The sequence below is a fragment of the Hemicordylus capensis genome, chromosome 2 (genome assembly GCF_027244095.1).
Source record: "Hemicordylus capensis ecotype Gifberg chromosome 2, rHemCap1.1.pri, whole genome shotgun sequence".
Classification (NCBI taxonomy): Eukaryota; Metazoa; Chordata; class Lepidosauria; order Squamata; family Cordylidae; genus Hemicordylus; species Hemicordylus capensis.
The window spans coordinates 107375504-107388605 of NC_069658.1; the positions used below are offsets into that span (position 1 = coordinate 107375504).

General features: G+C 46.6%; 1 protein-coding gene across 3 annotated transcripts in view; it reads right to left on the reverse strand.

Moving 5' to 3' along the window:
• Positions 1 to 13102, reverse strand: part of TJP2 (tight junction protein 2) — a 99527-nt gene that overhangs the window by 62876 nt on the left and 23549 nt on the right. For 2 of the 3 annotated variants that reach the window (XM_053296787.1, XM_053296783.1), the window contains one exon: positions 11390 to 11510. The gene's annotated coding sequence lies outside the window, so the exon portion shown is untranslated. Of the gene's footprint in view, positions 1 to 11366; positions 11511 to 13102 lie in introns of those variants that run through there. The other variant, XM_053296788.1, reaches the window with a different exon arrangement.

Below are 13102 nucleotides of genomic sequence, written 5' to 3' on the forward strand. Positions count from 1 at the left end.
TACTGACCCACAGAGTCAGGAAGGCAATATGCTAAAAGCATGCCCATCATGAGGTCCTCCACAGATGTCCTAACACCTTCCCACCATGTCCCTTCCTTGTGTGGTGGACTGTTCATCCGAATGGCCCTTTGACACATACTCTAAATACTTTAAAAACAAAAACAAATTAAGTGTCCCCTTCCTAATCACATGAGCCAGTAAGGAATCATCCAAATCAACTCATAGTTCTCTTTAAATTATTTTTTTCTTAGATGCTTTGGGCATCTCATTATGAGTCTGGAAAGGTAGGATATATGCATTTTAAATAAATAATAAGGGAGCCAATACACTGACAGCCGGCATCTACAAATCCACCTGCCAGTAGCGAGTTCGCCCAACCTTCTGATGAGCAGAACACCCAACACCAAGCAGACCTCTTCACCAGAGGTCTCATTTCCACTGCCATTTTTGAGAAGGTAAGAAACAGCAGGAATCTCTTCTGAACATTAGGGGAGGACTCCACTGTTTCTTACTCTCTCCATATCCCAGTGGAAGTGATAGAAGACTCACCAGAAAAGGATCTGAGGGAAGAGAGTGAATAAGTGGTGAGCACAAATAATGACTGGTTAATGAGCTAAGCCTAAATTTGCAGATGCCTGACTGACAGCAAGTGTATTCAGCAAATGTCTCTCTGATCTACACTTCCCCCTTCAATTGCTCAAATATCAAATAAACTTTGAATTAGTCAGTATTAACCTCTGGGTTCAGATGTATTATTATCAGAACCTAATAATAGTCGGCAATTTATTATTATGGACAATCTCTGCAGGAGTGTAGGGAGGCTGGAGGCGGCCCATGTGCGGCTGGCCTCCATGGTCTTCTAGTCCTGCCCCCGCATCTGACATAAGACGCAGGGGCCCGGTTAGCCACGCCCCCGCATCTGACGTCTGGGACGTGGTCTCCCTCCCACGCAGCCCCGTTTGGGAGGGAGATCAATCGGCCCTGCTGCATTGGCCGCGAGACCAGAAGCGGCTCTCCCTGCCTTTAAGGCAGGCAGAGTCACTCTGGCCGTGCTACCAATGCAGTGTGGGCTGATTTTGGCTCCAAACATGGCCCTGGGGCCCAGTTTGGGACTGAAATAACATCCCCGTGTCTAATGTCAGACGCAGGGAGGCATGTCTGGGGCCACGTTCATGGCCCGTGATTGGTGATGGCCTGGGTTCTTTGAAGTACAACTCTGTTTGCTCCGCCCCTGAATCTCTGGGTTTACAAAATCAGCAGCAGAAAGGAAGGGTGTCGCCATGCCAAGTCTGGCCACAACTGTATTTCACCACAGAACACACATCATATTAAAACAGTGGAAGCACAGTGCCCAACTAGATCTCTTGCACTTCAGCCAGTGTTTTTTGCATTTGTTGTGGTATCCAAAGATCTGGGGAGTAACTGGAACATTTTGTTTGCTCAGAAAACTTTGCTCTCCTGAGCAGCTTCTCTCCCTTTGTCTCCTTCCCCTGCTGCCATCCTACTGACTATCCACCCAATGGGGAAGCCAGAATGGAGCTTCTGCTGCAGTGGCAGCCTGCAGAGCCACATGATGCAGGAGCACCGATAGGTAGGCCCAGCAGGTGCAGCTTCATTCCTTCATGCAGAGGTGGTGGTGGTGACAGTGAGAAGTTACTCAGTTAGCACAGCAGTTATCCCTATTGACTGAGTAAAGTAGTTCGAACCCGAATTTATGGTTAAGAAGCAGAGGCTTTGAGAACTCTCCACCTAGACAGCAGACTGAGCAGATATACAGCTCACCTGGTCATCAGCTTCACAGTGGTGGGCTCTATCTATCTATCTATCTATCTATCTATCTATCTATCTATCTATCAGATTTGTACACCGCCCCAAACTTTCATCTCTGGGCAATTAATAATAACATAAAAACAAGTTTAAAACATACACAAAAACTTAAAACAATTTAGATAATTTAAAATCAAACACAGATTAAAACCTAAAAAGATTAAAAGCTGAAAAAGCTTGGGTGAAGAGGTAGGTTTTCAAATACTTTTAAAAAATTGTCAGAGATGGGGAGGATCGTATTTCAGTAGGGAGCACATTCCACAATCTTGGGACAGCAACTGAGAAGGCCCGCCCCCATGTGGCCACCAGCCGAGCTGGCAGCAACTGGAGACAGACTTCTCCAGATGACCTCAATAGGCAGTGGGGCTCATAATGAAAAAGATGTTCTCTTAAATACCCAGGGCCCAAGCCGTTTAGGGCTTTAAAGGTTATAACCAGCACTTTGCATTTTGCCCAGAAACCTACTGGCACCCAGTGTAGCTCTGTCAGCAAAGGCGTAATGTGGTCTCTCTGAGATGACCCAGAGACCAGCCTGGCCACTGCATTCTGTACCAACTGGACCATTCTTCACCAAGGAAGTCTAACACAGACACTTTGAATTTCAGAAGAGGAAACTTCTCCAAAATGATGAGTATGGTGAAAAGAAAGCTGAAAGGGAAAAATCAGGAGAGTCACTTCACTCCAGAATGCATAGAATTTACTCAAAACCACAATACTAGAAGCCCAGTTAGGCTGTATACCCAAAAGGGGGAAAGGTACCACTAAGTCCAGGAGGATGCCAGCATGGCTAACAGGTAACATCAAGGAAGCCATAAAAGGAAAGAAGACTTCCTTACGAAATTGGAAGGCCTGTCCAAATGAAGAAAACAGAAAGGTACACAAACTCTGGCAAAAGAAATGCAAGGTGACAATAAGAGAGTTTGAGGAACATTGAGCTAAAAGCATCAAGGGGAATAACAAAAACTTCTTTAAATACATCAGATGCAGGAAATCTGTCAGGTTGTAAGCCTAACCCTGCTAACTTGGCAAAGAGGCACCTTTTAACATGGTGATTCTCTTTATTTAGCAGGGAGAGAATAACTGGCTCTATTCACCCCCAGCACAGTACCTCCAGTGACAGTTGCTGGCGTCTATCTTGTGTTTCTTTTTGGATTGTGAGCCCTCTGGGGATAGGGATCCATCTTATTTATTTATTATTTCTCTGTGTAAACTGCCCTGAGCCATTTTTGGAATGGCAGGATAGAAACTGAATAAATAAATACATTAAATAAATAAATAAATAAATCACAATTGGAGATCATCCATCAGGCCAACCAAGGCCGTCTCAATCCCATAGCCCACCCGAAAGCCAGTTTGAAATGGGTCTAGATCAGTGATTCTCAAACTTGGGTCCTCAGGTGTTATTGGACTTCAACTCCCATAATCCCCAACCAAAGGCCACTGAGGCTGGGGATTATGGGAGTTGAAGTCCAATAACACCTGAGGACCCAAGTTTGAGAATCCCTGGTCTAGTTTATCAATTTCCTCCAAGACTGTATGGAGCTGAGAGGTCACCACTCTCTCAATTACCTTGCCCAACCATGGGAGGTTGGAGACCGGCCTATAGTTGTTCAGCTCTGAGGGATCTAATGCAGGCTTCTTTATAATAGGTCTAATAATTGCCTCCTTAAGACAAGGAAGCATCCTGTCCTCCCTCAGAGAAGCATTTATGACTTCTACCAGGTCTCCTACAACAGCCTTCCTTCTAGATAGAACAAGCCATGTTGGACAAGGGTCAAGAGAACAGGTGGTAGGCCTCATTACTCCAAACTTGTTCATATCCTCAGAGTCACAAACTGAAACCGATCCAGTTGAACCACATAAGAGGAGTTGCTGGACACCTCCAATTCAGAAATCGCAGTAATTGTGGAGTCTCCATCTAAGTTGGCCCAAATATGAGATATTTTATCCGCAAAGAACTCATTAAACACATCACAGAGGGTAACTGATGGCTCCAAATTCTGATTCGGGGAGGGGGACTTACTAGCCCCCTCACAACTCTGGACAACTCTGCTGGACATGAAATCACAGCTGAAATATGGGCAGAAAAGAACTGCTTCTTTGCCGCACATATTGCCTGAGCACAGCTCTTTAAATGTGCTCTATGTCATAATCTGTCAGATTCGAGTCAAGTCTTTCTCCACTTGTGCTCCAGTCGCCTACCTTGCCACTTCTGCCCCTGTAAATCTTCTGTATACGAAGGGGCCAATTTCAAAGTGGGTCAGAGGGGACACTTGGGCGCAAACGTGTCTACTGCGTTTGTGAGTCTGTTGTTCCTGTTCTCCACTAGAGCATCAACAGGATTACTGGCAGAACCAAAATTAAATCCCTCCAAGGCTTTTTGGAATCCTATTGGGTCTAATAACCTCTTCTGGCAGACCATTCTAATAGGTCCCTCACCCCTGCAGAGGTGGGAAGTGGTTGTAAGCCTAACCTTAACCAGATGGTGTTCCGTCCATGACAATGGGGAAATCACAGGAGTTCCTATCCACCGAACACCACCCTGATCAGAGTAAAAGACCAAATCAAGTGTGTGACCTGCAATATGCGTCGGTCCAGAGACCACTTGGGATAGGCCCATAGTTGTCATGGCCACTATGAACTCCTTAGCTGCCCGGACAAGTTGGTCCCGAAATGAACATTGAAGTCCTCTAGCAACAAAAGTCTGGGAGACTCCAACACAAGTTCTGCGACCATGTCTGTCAGCTCACTAAGGGATTCTGTTGGGCAACTGGGTGATTGGTACACTAAAAGAAGTCCCAATCTATCCCTGGTCTCTAGACTGAAGTACACACATTCAATATGATCAGATACACTGACAGGGACCCTGGTAAGGGAGATGTTAACCTTATAGACCACAGCCACTCCACCTCCCTGCCCACGTCCCCATATCTGTTCCTCTGCAGAATACCCTGGAGGGAGAAGCTGGGACCAGACCGGGCCACCAGCCTCCCCCAACCAAGTCTCAGTGATACACACCAGGTTGGCCCCTTCATCCACAATCAAATCATGGATGAGTTCGGGTTTATTCTGGACTGACCTGGCATTGCAAAGGAGCAAGGTAAGGCTATGTGGGTTGTTGGCAGTGCTCCTCAAGGTCAAAGAGCTGGTAGGACAACAGGAGGGGAAGAAAGATATTAAATTTCTGACTGTCCTTCCCCTAGAACGGCCCACTGACCTGCTAACATTACTTCATCTATTTCCCACCACCACCGGAATAGCTGCCTCACAGTCACCAAAGGCACCCCCTGTCTCCCCATCTCTAGACAAACCCAAACACATTACAAACTAACTTCAACCAAGTTTCATAACAAAGTCAGACAAACCAGCTGTTGCAGCTCCTAAAATAACCAAAAGGAATATAGTATTCCCCATTCCTCAGCCCCACACTGAAGGCTGGCTCCCTTTGGTGGCCGGCTTCAATTGCTGCATACAGGCTGCCTGCCTGCCGCCGGCTGTGCTGCTGATGCTCCCTCTGTCTTTATTGATTGATTAAGTGCTGTCAAGTTGGTGTCGACTCTTAGTGACCACATAGATAGATTCTCTCCAGGGAATCTGTCTTTATAGGCTTCCAAAAACTATCTCACAGGTGAGAGAGGCAGGTGCTGGGGCAGAGAAAAATTAGTGCTCACAGATGGAAACAGTTGCCAGCACTCCGAAGAATGAAAGGAGCAGAACAGCAGAACAACAGCTACATAGACTGTCCTTCGAGCTATCCACACTGGGCTGGAGGGGTGTGTGTGAGATGGAGGAGGCTATGAAATATCTCCAGGCCAAGGTCAGGAGATAGGCAGGCAAAATCTGAGCCTCTGTATCTTCTCCTCCTCCCTTTCACTCCCTATTTATTCTCAAACTATTCATTTTTTAATCAAACTATGCATATATAATTCCAATACACATATGCAAATTTTATGCAAAGTGGAGCCTTTTAGTGGGGTGAAAAACATCCTCTATTTCCACTTTTTTGGTGATGGATATTGACTTTTTTCACCATCTGGACCAGACAATCGTAGATAAAAGGAGAGACTAAAGCAAAGCATTCATACATATACAGTTTATGAGATAATGTTGGCAAAGTGCTTCAGACATTTGAAAACACTATATAAATACTGAGCTGTATTATATCCTGTGGGTCACTCAAACTGAGTTGCAAAGGAAAGAGATTCACCTGATCCACAAGATTAATTTACACTAAAAAGGAAGTATGCATTTAACTAAGTTAGTCATCACTAAGGGCCGTGTTTTAGAACTTCAGGTAGCCCTGGATTACCATGCAGGTTAAAATATAACTAGCATTCAATGGATGATGTTCAAGCAACAGCTTCACAAACTAATCATAGTTCAAAGCAAGGCAGCAATCTCTCTATATAATTCTCTTAGTCGTACCCGTCGCTAATCCCATGTGTGGCAGCTCTTGTGAGAGTTTGCAAGCGAGCTGCTGAGAGTGTGAGAGGAAGGTGGCGGAGAGGATAAGGCCAACAGGCGGGCGAGGCGAGAAAGAGACCGGGGGGGGGGGGACGGGCGGAGAAAAAGCAACGTCCAGGGGAGTGGGAGATTAAAGTGGCACGGGCGTGGGGGGAGAGAAAGCGGCTGGGGGCCGAGAATAAGAGACAACTATGAGGCGCAGATGTTCTGCGCCCAGGCCAGCTAGCAGGGATTATTTCAGTACGTGACACTCCTGGGATGCATCTTGTTTCAAGGCACAGTTGCACAACCTATTGATGAAATCACTCTGCTGATGAAATGGAAAACACTTCCACACTCAGACTTCTAAATGCAAAATAGCCCAGCTTATGCAATAGAGGAATAATAATTATTTTTAAATAATGATCCTTCCAGAAAGGTTTTCATAATTAAGCCATTTCTTAAAGAAAAGACAATACACAAAAAGCAGCCACTACCATATGAACCACTCAATTAGGGATGTGCAAAATGATTTGACCACAAATCAATTCGATTTGAATCGGGGGTGATTTAATTATTCTACCCTGAATCAAATCACCCTGAAAAAAGCGACCAGATTCAGGGTAGAATAGAATCACACCTGATTCAGCTCAGATTGGTTTGGGCACCCTTTTGTTTTGCGGCCCGTTTTGCTTGAAAAACGGGTCTCAAAATGGTGGGCACAGCTGTTCTACCAACTGGAATCAGTGGGTACACCAGCTCTCAACCTGAGGTGGGATTACACAATAAATCCAGAGCAGAGGGTTGGTCTACCTGTCTATCCCAATTGGTAGATCAGCTCTCTCCAGAAAACCAGGAGAGCTGGTCTACCAACTGGGGTTGGCAGGGAGACCAACCTTCCTCTCCAGACTTGGTGCATGAGCTGTCCCCTAGGGGTGTGAACGGAACTTGCTGGCCTGGTTCGAGTCCAAACCAGACCAGTTCGGTCTTGCACCCCCTCAAACCCACCAACCCCAGGTTTGGTCCGGTCCGGGTTTTTTTTTTTTTTGCAAATTTTTATTTCCCCCCAAATATATATTTTTATCACTTACCCACTCTGGGGGATTTCTTCCTCTAGGTGGCCGTGTGTGTGTGTTCTGTGGGGGTTCCCCCTCACCGGCCTCCTTGCCACTCTAACCAGCCATTTGGCAGGCTCTTCAGCCTGTTCGGGTCATCCCTGGCCATGCAGAGGCCCACTGCGCAGGTACAGCAGCCTCCAAAATGGCCACTGTGCTGGAGGGGAAAGTGGCCGGTTAGGGTGGTAAGGAGGCTGGCGGGGAGAGGGGAAACCCACGCAAACACATAACCCCGCCACCTAGAGGAAGTCCCCCGGAGGGGGTAAGTGATAAAAAGGGTGGGTTGCAAACCCCCAGTGGGCTTTGGTTCAAAGTTGGACCAAACAGGGGGTGGTTCGGTTTGACGCCGAACCTGTTTGCACACCACTACTCTCCTCACCATTTATAGGCCCATTGTTCAAGCAAACAGGGCCTCAAAATGGTGTCCTGTTTGGGTTGAATTGGGGGTGATTTAGTTGAGGCAGCTGACAAAGCCAGCTGCTTCCAACAAATCAATTAGGGGATCTAAAATCTGATTCAATCTTGAATCAATTCACAGATATTGATTCATGCACACCCCTATTCTCAGTTATGGACTTCAACAAGCATGAGATAGGAACATAGGAAGCTGCCATATACTGAGTCAGACCATTGGTCCATCTAGCTCAGTATTGTCTTCACAGACTAGCGGCGGCTTCTCCAAGGTTGCAGGCAGGAATCTCTCTCAGCCCTATCTTGGAGAAGCCAGGGACGGAACTTGGAACCATCTGCTCTTCCCAGAGTGGCTTCATCCCCTGAGGGGAATATCTTGCAGTGCTCACACTTCTAGTCTCCCATTCAAATGCAACCAGGGCAGACCCTGCTTAGCTAAGGGGACAAGTCATGCTTGCTACCACAAGACCAGCTCTCCTCTCTGCAATCTATGTGTTTTGGGGGAAAGGCCCTCACTACATCTTCTCCATATTAACATTTTCTCCATATTAATGTGGTGTTCCTATGGACCACCACATATCAGTATCCCCTGTCAAGTGTAACTTAAATTTATTTTAACGGAGTCCATACATTCAGAGAAACCTCCAACATTTTCAGGGACCGATGTTTTATAAGCACTGAACCAGAAATCACTGCAGACATTCTGGCCCTAGCTGTGGTTTGATATTCTGACTTTTTCTAGCTCTATCTAGTTAAATTGTAGTTCTCCAAGTGTGTATGGAACATGGTTTTAAAAGTGGAAGCAGAATCTTTAACTCTCCTCTTGTTTGCAAAAGTTGAGGAGGAAGTCGGGTTGGCACACATGACTGCAGCTTTCTGAAGCATGTTTTCAAAGCAAGAAAACATTATTTCTCATTATATCTGAATATGGACAATGTTTATTTATTTATATTTATTCATTCATTCATCACATTTATATACCGCCCAAACTTTCATCTCTGCAATGTTTGCAAATGGAAGCCATTATTGGGAACTATGGGGCAGGATCCAGACTAAGTTTCTCATGATTAGCTATCATTGAATTAAATGGGACTTAAATCAGTAATGTCCTATTTATTTAAATGGTTCTTGTGACTAACTAAGTCACTCTAGAGCAGGGGTTCTCAACCTTGGGTCCCCAGGTTACTGAACTACAACTCCCATCATTCCCAGCCACAATGGCTTAGGCCAGTGTGGTTGGGGTGATGGGTTGGGAGTCCAACAATGTCTGGGGACCCAAGGCTGAGAATCCCTGCTCTAGATCCTGTCTGTGGATTGCCATGGGCCCGCAATACAGATACTGGAACACTTGGGTTTAAGCCAAAGACGCTCCATTAGCAAGATGCTTGTTCAAAGTTATGTTTCTGTTAGTTATATCATTCATTTACAGCATTTCTTCTTCATGGACCTTCATTGTTAGTGACACTTGGGTGAAATTAGGTTCTTTGTTTTTTATACGCTTCCTCTGTCAGCCCATCACTTGCAGTCAAGTTGATATCCAGATTTATTTCACAGTGATCAGGCTGGGGATTTTTTAGGTCACAAGCAAAACACACACACACTTTTCTGTTCTAAAAAGTCCTGTTCTCAAAGATATTTCATGGCAATACAGAGTCAGCACATGACCTAGTTATTGAGCAAAATGGCTGTTTGTGAAGAAATGTTCGCTAAGGTGAAGAAGGGGGGTCTGTTTGTTTACAACAGTTCTTCAGCACTGGACTGGACCACACATTACACAGACACATAGGAAGATGCCTTATACCAAGACAGGCCGTTGGTCCATCTAGCTCAGTATATACACACAGCTGGAAGAAGCTCTCCACAATTTCAGGCAGGAGTCTCTCCCTGCTCTACCTGGAGATGCTGCCAGGGATTGAACCTGGGACCTTCCGTGTGAAAGCAAATGCTTTACCACAGAGCTATGACCTCATCCACCAAGGGAAATATGTTACGACAGCAGCCACATGTATAGAAAGCGAATAGAAATCAAATGAATGAATGAATGAATGTAGTCACCCATGCAAATGGACCCTGCTTAACAAAGGCTTGCTTGTGGTGGCAAGACCAGCTCTCCACATTACATGTGCCATGGAGTCACTTTAGCAACTGATTTTCCTCCACACTCTTGGTACACCCATGGCCAGCCATGCACCAGGTGAACAAAAGGGGTCACCTAGGGTACCAGATCTTGTGGGGGGAGAATGCAGGCCCCATGCAGTGAATAGCTGCGGTGCCTCCCAGTAGCGGCCGGGAGGGCCTGCAAGGAAGCAGATTATACCTTTTGAAATGTGTAAAATGTTCTGCCTGCTTTGCAAAGAATCTGCCCCCACTGAACTGCACACTCTACCACTGCTGCTCAGCTGGCCAATGTGCATGTGCAACAGCCATTTGAGTGCCAGCCTGATTTAAAAAGGGGGGGGGAGTGTTGCCAAACTGATTCCTCAAAAGGGATCCCACACCAGCCAGCTGAGCAGAGGAGGCAGGGCGCACAGTGGGGGCAGACTCCACATGGAGCTGGGGCAGCAGCAGCGGGACATTTTCCAAATGTGGAAAGCTTCCTCACCACCCCAGCTGCCAAGTATGACTTTGGTGACCCCACCCTCACATTCAGTTAAAATTATATTCTGTATGGTGCAATATATAGTTTTAACAGAATGTAGGGGGGCACTGAAGGTGTACTCCGCCTCGGGCGCCAAAAACCCTAGGGTTGGCCCTGATGGGGCCCAGCACACCAAGAGCCTCAGTGCCGCTTGTTCACATTCGAAGTGGCCGGGACGACCATATGAGAGCACTGAAACACATGTTAGATGAAGGTCTCATTTGGCCACTGCTTTATAGCAGGTTTGGGGGGTGGAGCTGTAGTAGTGCTTCCAGGGCCACCTCCATCCCACCAGGGCCACCTTGTTTGCCCCTTCTCCTCCCCGCAACCGGCGGCAGCTGTCTACTCTGCCACTGTAGGCACCTAGCAGACACCGCCTCCCCCCCCCCACCTGTGTGGCAGCAGACTCCCTGGCCCAGGAGTTCTTGGGGAGGCTGCCCTGCCCCTTCTGCTCAGCTGGCCTCTGCGCATGTGCGGCAGCTATTTGAGTGGTTGGCATGGCACTCTGCAAATGCACAGAGGCCAGCTGAGCGGCAGGGGCAGGGCAGAGTCCCTGTGGGCTTCTGGGTCAGGGAGCCCACTGCTGTGGAGGGGTCTGCTGGGTGCCCATGCTGGCAAGGTAAGAGGCTGCTGCAGCAGGGAGGAAAAGGGAAGAGCAAGGCAACCTCAGAAATGACTGAGGTGGAGAGTGCACCACCACAGTTGGTGTATTGGGTGGGGGGCACAAGCAACCTGCCCATGAGAACACAGGCCTGCCATGCTCTCCCTATGCTACTGCATGTTTTAAAGCTGAAATCTTATGTAATGCATTGTAGTTTATACTGTTGGGAGCTGCCTCAAGCAACTTCTTCATTTAGATGGGATATAAACTCGAAATAAAAATGATAGGTTCGTAACATGTTAAGTGTTTCGGGCTGTAAGCCGAAACTAACCTTCTGGATCTGTTAACAAGTACCTGGTGACGAAGGCTTCGTTTAAATAGTCTCAGTCTATTTGCTGTGATGTGTCTTGAGCTTGAATTACAGCTGTGCTCCCAGTCCCACTCACAAGGAGATGGAGGTATCGTCGCCTGTTCCCTGAATTCAAGGGTGGGGGGTGGAAAAAGCAGTGACAAGGTCAGTCCAATATAACTAACATTTTCAGATTAAGCTTGAAATACAAAAAGCAAAAGGTCAGCAGTTACTTTAAAATGCGATTTGACATATGTTAAACAGCGTACTTTGCCAGAGCAGATGTGAAATCCTACTATTTTTGACAGAATCTCAACTAGTTATCTCATTGTATATACACACACACACCCCCCAAAGCAAAACAGCAGCATGGCCAAACACAAAGGATATGTAAACACAAAAACTGAACAGTCAAAATTAAAGTGCATAGCAATAAAACAACATAGCCATGGAATACCATGTTACAATGAAGAGAAGCACCTCACTTAAAAAAAATTTTAAGCTGTTGGTATAATTTTATTTATTTATTGTTGCATTTCTATACTGCCTTTTGTTCATTGCCTTCATAGGAACAGTCTCCTGTAAAACATCCTACCAGGACACTGTATTTCTTTTTCTTTACAAAGCTGCTTTTAGTCAGTGATGGTAGCACCAAGTCTCTCTCCACTGGGTCAGCTGAGACCACCTGCATTTGGCTCCCCATCTCACCCAGAACTGCCTCCAACAGGGAAGCTGGCAAAAAGGGCCAGTCCCAGAACAGGCTTAGGTTCCTCTTCCCACCCCATTCCTTTTTAGATCAAGTCTCTTGGACTGCGTGCCATTTTTTAAAAACCACCTTGAAAGCTTGGGCAGAAAGGTAGCATTTACATATGCTAAGAAGATAAATAAACGTGTTTGGGCCAAAAGTGTGGGGTATGGCAAAGGAATAAGTACTCGGAGCATTTTCTACCTGTTGGCACGTGTGCTAGTCACCAAATGCTTGAATGGAGGGAATATACACATTTGCTTTAGAAGTTCATAAAGCTAACTATATTTAGTGAGTTGTCTCTTGGTGTTTCTTGGCACATGGTGCCCAGTCAGGTTCCAAGCCCATTTGATGTGGAGTTCCCACAACTGCAGGAGGCAAACACAACACCAAAGCTTTACACAGACATTATCAGAGGAGACTATATTCATGCACAGCATCCGAAAAGGAGGTCAAAGTCCCACCCGGCATGTCAGTCACTCTCGCCCGAGAAGCAGGCCCATCATCATGCTCACAGCCTTCGTCTGAAGAGGCAAAGGCTGTCAGCATGATGGAGCACACTTCTGTGAGTGGCAGGCTCAGGGGCTGGAGCCTCCTGATCATGGAAGCACCTTCCATCACACTCAACAACCTTTGCCTCTTCAGATAAAGGCTGCAGTGTGATAACGAATCCGCTCAGCACTGGATGGGACTTATGCTTCATTTTTGGAGGTCCAGAAGGCAAAAATTACGATTCACAGTGTGATTCAAAACACATCCCCAGCAGCACCTTTAAAATGGATGGAGAGCAAGTCCATACCAGCTTCTCCGCCGCCATTTCCTGTATCGGTGGCACTCCCCCACACCAGCTATCACTGTGCTCTGGTGGCGTTCTCCCCGGCTCTCAGGCAACGCCGACCCACACATGGTCTTCATGCATGTGGCGGCCATTTTTGTGGTCATTTCTATTGCCAAAAAAGTGGCAATAGAGGAA